General features: G+C 44.5%; 1 non-coding gene across 1 annotated transcript; it reads left to right on the plus strand.

Moving 5' to 3' along the window:
- The first annotated feature begins 255 nt into the window (after positions 1–255).
- LOC123324488 lies at positions 256–384 on the plus strand. Its single transcript, XR_006539851.1, has one exon. It is a non-coding gene; the product is annotated as a small nucleolar RNA SNORA25 (small nucleolar RNA).
- Positions 385–5436: the final 5052 nt, after the last annotated feature.

Below are 5436 nucleotides of genomic sequence, written 5' to 3' on the forward strand. Positions count from 1 at the left end.
TCACTAAACCACAGTATCAGGAGCTGTAATGCTTCCTATTCTGTGCCTTTTTAAAGGACCAGATTTGTTTCTGCAGAAAATGAGATCCGGAAGAACATGTAAGAATGTACTAAGATACCAAGCAGAACTACCCCCTAGAGTGGATTTCATTCCACAACATTTACACTTGTGACTGCCAAAAGAATTTCTGGTTCTCAAAATCTGCCTATGTCATGAAGAGGTGAGGGGTCTTTCTGCCCCAGTTTAAACATATATAAATCATTTCAAAGAGGGCTTTTGGGGCTGTGAAACCAGGAGCTCTTAACTCTATGACCGAAGATTGAAGTTGTCCATAGGATGCCAGAGTCACTCAAGAGTGCTAAGTTTTTCTGAGGAAATATAAGATGTAGCCACTCCTAATAATCATAATAGTTCATAATAGTCCACTCATAATAACCCATGATTGGTGATCTGGGAAAGTAAAAAGATGTTTCAAAGTTGAATGAAATATTATCACTCTAGGGGCGCCTGGGTGGCTCAGTGGTTTAAGTGTCTGCCTCCGACCCAGGTCATGATCCCAGGGTCCTGGGATTGAGCCCTGCATCGGGCTCCCTGCTCAGTGGGAAGCCTGCTTCTCTCTCTCTCTCTCTGCCTTTCCCCCCGAGAGTGCTCGCTCTCTCTCACTCTCTCTCTCTCTCTCTGGCTCTCTCAAATAAATAAAATCTTAAAAAAATATATTATCACTCTCACACCCCATTACACATAGCAATAGTAGATAGGTAGAATATGGATTCGTCATCATAGCTAGATAATTGGGATTCACATCAGAACCCAAACATTAACAGTTTCTTTTTCTTCTCTCTGAGTCACTTCTCAGATGTGCTAGCAGAGACAAAAATTATCCAGTGTGGATCACATTCCCCTGCTGGAGGAGGTCACTGAGAGGACATGACGCCCCCACTGACTTTTGAACTGGATCCTGGCAATCAGAGCAGAGGCTCCTTAAACCGCCCCCTGCCCCCCACTGGCTACCCTTGGAATGTGTGTTATACCCACCATTCCCACACTAGGAGCCGCTACAAGGACACAGCCCTGAGAGTAACGTGTTATTGAGACCGTCTGGACAGGGTGCGTGGCTGTTCGATTCTGCAAGGCGGGTACAGAGACCTCATTTTTGCACAGCCCAAGACAAGCCTCATATGGAAGCGCCCTCACTTATGAAAACTGCCACCTACCGCCTGGGGTGGCCTGTCTCCTTCCTTCTTTCCTTGCCCACCGCGTGCAGGGGCCAGTTCTGAACGTCACCTGGGGGAGCTCCTGAGGTGGAGGTCCAACATTCCACTCTACCCACCAAACCAACTTCTCCCTGCTCATGTTCTAACGAGGATTAAAGTCCAAGTAGCAGAGTGAGAGAGAAACAGGAACCCTCTTATATCCAGACACTTGAAATTTCCAGTGAACAAGTACACAGGAGCTGCATCTTAATTATCTGTGCTATGAAATCCCCCTTCCCCACCCCCAGCCTGCCTGGCTTGGCAGAGTTTCTGCTTTATCCCTTCCCGGGGGAGCCCAGGACTGCCAGCACCCAGGAAAGGCCAGCGCAGTTCGAAAACACAGGCCCGGCTCCCATCAGAGAAACAATCTAGATGGTGAGAAGCTCATCTCCGGCCGTGTGGCTTCTGGTGCTCGAGTCAGCCCACTTCCTTGCCTCCCACAGACCACATGGAGTTTGGGGGGGGGGGTGGTGCAGAGTGTAGTGCCCCCTGGTTAGATTCTAAGCGGCCGTCCCATTGTCTGAAAGCTTGTCGGATGCCTTAGAAGTAAAGCGCGGTACCTTTCCGCTCTTCAAGCTTTGGATACTGCAAGAAACGGAGTCAGCTGCTGCTAATGGAGACCTAGGCCAATTTGATTCAAACTAATCACTATTTTTGGCCATCTTGTTATTGTGCCCCCACCCCTATCTAATATCTTACCTGAACACACACCCCCCCACACACACCTACCTTTTCTTTTACTCCATCTATTTCCAAGTGTTTAAGTGGGGGATGCAAGCACGCTGGCAAAGCAGGCTAGAGCTTGGAGAGCTGAGGCTGTCACAGAGCTCTCTCCCCCTGACATGTAAGTCGGCCAAATTGTCACAGCCAAGTAGCAATCATTTGTCTTTTCCCTTGTCTCCTCAGAGCAGAAGCTGATGTTCAGGGTGGTTTTAGAATATGGACAGGGGTCTCCGCAGCCCGGAAAAGACATCTGACCCCTTCCCCTCCCAGGCCCCGGACCATGCTCTGCAGCTGTGACTCCTCCAAAGCTTGAATGCAGGTCTCCAGAGGTGAAGGAAGCATGGGTTAGCCCACTCTGCTGCCTTGCCCACAGCATAGTATAATATTAATTAGTCACCTTCCTTATTATTCAGTCAAAATATCCCAGACTGAAATAAATTACATTCTTAGCACATATTTCACACCCCTGGATCAAGTCTTGCAAGGGTTTTCTTTTATTATTTATAAGATCATGTGCTGTCTTCCTGTGGAAAATGAGATGGTCTGCATGAGGAAAAAGGTAAAAGAAATGCAGAGAAATGAAACAATCAGATATTCCCTAATGATATTTAAAAATAGAAAATTTGCTACTGTTACATACAGCATGTTCCATCTTTTGAGATTTAATGGCTCTCTTGTGGTTTAATGGAGAATTACTTTCAGTAATTGATTATTAAAATTTAAAATTGCTAACCATCTTCATTATTAGATGAGCGAACATGTTATCCTTGTAATTAAAAAAGCCCGAGACTCACTTTCATCCTGTTGACAGAGCGGGCAGACCGTCTCCACACTCAGACTTGATGGTTTCAGGCTTCTTGTTTGACAAAAATAGCCAGCCAGTCATTTGATGATGAAAATGCAGAACATCCACAGAGACTGAGCAGAAAATATAATGAACAAAAAATAAAATAATAAAAAGCCCTACAAGCTAATTAAAGTTTTCAGTCCCGACTCATTAAATGCTCTGCATCACGTACGTGATGTTTCAATGTGCTGTGTGCAGGTAGCGCGGGGTGCCGTCATGTTGTTACCGCGTGCCCCGACGTGCCTTCAGAAAGCCTAACAACCTTGCCTCCTCCACCTGCAACAGCACCTGCCCTCCTGCATCGCGCCTCAAGATGTTACCATTACAAAGTGTTGGTTTTGGCAACACACTCCACCAAGGGGCACTGGGAAAATACACTGCGATTTCCTGCTGTCGTCACTGTGTTAGGATGTTTCTAGACTGGCATGGAGCGCTCCGAGGATTATGCACCCTGCTGAGTCCAAACAGTGGTACCTCAAAATCCCTGACCAAGTCCTACATCCGAAGAGAGGAAACTCTATCACGCAGTTATCCACACACTGGGGCTAAGGAATTTGCCTTTTTATGGGAGCCTGCATTGCCTTCCACCTTTTCATCATATTAGAGTGCTCATTTTGAGAAGGCAGCCCTCAGTGATCGCCACAAGGAAATTTTGTAACTGTCAACAGAAGAGTCTATCAAAGGGGACGTTTTTCACAACTCAAGTATTAGACAGATGTCAGTCTTTGGGAGAGGAAAATCCAGCAGGCTCGGGAAGCACCTATGTGAGTGAAGCAAAGATTTTTGTACACGAAGATTTATTCTGAAAATCATGGAAAGCCATCTGAATATCAGCGTTCCTATAAAGGCTCAGTTGCTTAGCTCATAAAATCCATGCTCAAATGTCAGGTTTTTTAATTGACTAATCAATGACTTGCCAATATTTTCTTAAGATTCGGACCCTCAAGGATGTCCTCTCTGCTTCAACCCAGCCAACCTTGATGATTCCTTGACACAAATTACCACCTTATCCTTTGTCCACACTCAAAGACTATGATATCACTGGTCAATATTTAGACTGTGCTGTAAAACTGTTCTCATGTACTTGTCCTTGTGTTTGTCTTCCCAATTAGATTATATGAGCCTCAAGAGTAAGAGCAATTTCTTTTCTTTCTTTTGCCATTTTCACTTACCTCTATGGCCTCATACCTGATGTTGAGCTCAGCAGACATCAGGTGTGTACCACTCATCTTACTTGCCTTCTGGGTTAGATATGAAAGTTTGACCAGAAGCTGAGATATACTTTACTCATTAACTCTAACTTTGAACTTAGGACCCATACAGACTAGATCAGCCTTTTCCACCACGGAACAGTTTTCTCAATTCTCCCACCGATGGTACATAGCTAGTTTCATTCTAGATGCATGTGAGATAAGTCAATTAACTGCATACAATGAACCTTAGAGCTTAATTCTCAAAACTTCTTAAGAAAGCCTGGTCAAGATTGTTCTTCCAGATTACCTGCAGTAAGTTCACAAAGTCAAATAAGAAAATTCCTCCCCTTCCATAGTCTTTCTGGCATTGTTGATATAAAGACTTCCCATCTGGAATGTAAAGGGCTAACCCAGTTTTAAGGCTGTCTCACGCGTGAACCCCTCATAATCACTTTGGTATACCCAAACACCATGGCACCTTACTCATGCCAATGACACATACTTCCAAATTCCATTCGGTGATATGCATGCTGAAAGTATAATTCTCATTTAAACATATTCTATCTCTCACAGCACTTAGTACCTAACTTTTAATGCGTAAGAGATTATAGTACATATCAACTAACTAAATAAATAAATTGAATAGATGAAACCAAGAGAATGGGCTAAACCTGGATTTTTTTTCCCATTTCCTAAACTTCTTGCTTGAATTTCAATATGAATGAAAATAGCTACCCAATACAAGTGTACTGATTAAGCGTCTACCAAAATGTCTTTCTCACATGGGCGTCAAAAACTCTGGTCCACAAACAAATTCCTGATCCTTTCATCTTGGTTGACAGCAATTCTATAGTTTCAGTTTCTCAGGCTTTCACCTATGAGTCATCCTGGACCTCTCCTTTTCCCTCATACCCCTTATTTTATCCATCAACAGAATATATCAGCTCTTCTGTCAGAATAGAGACTATTATTCACCACCTCCACCTGTTCCAAGGTACACTCACCCATCACCTAGATTATTCGAATCGCTTCCTAACAGCGCTGTTGACTGCCAGAGATACTCTGTTTGACATCACCTGGTTCAAGTCCTTCCTCTGCCCACATCCTCCAGTGAGTCCCGAGCTCATGACGATGGCTTACCAAGTCCTACAGGCCTCACCTTTCATATCATCCACTACCCTCCACTCCCTCACTGCCACCAGGCATTTTGGCATTCTTGCTCTTTCTCCAGCCAGGCACTCTCTGGCCTCAAGAAATGCCCCGAGGTCTTTGCACTTACTCCTCCCTCAGCCTGGATTGCTTTTCACCAACATAGATGTGAACAGGAGCTTGCTCTTTCTCTTGCTTCAGATTGCTGTTCAAATACCACTGTACTATTAAGACCTTAACAGATGTTCACATCTGTTTTTCCTACAACTAG

The sequence above is a fragment of the Neomonachus schauinslandi genome, chromosome 3 (genome assembly GCF_002201575.2).
Source record: "Neomonachus schauinslandi chromosome 3, ASM220157v2, whole genome shotgun sequence".
Classification (NCBI taxonomy): domain Eukaryota; kingdom Metazoa; phylum Chordata; class Mammalia; order Carnivora; family Phocidae; genus Neomonachus; species Neomonachus schauinslandi.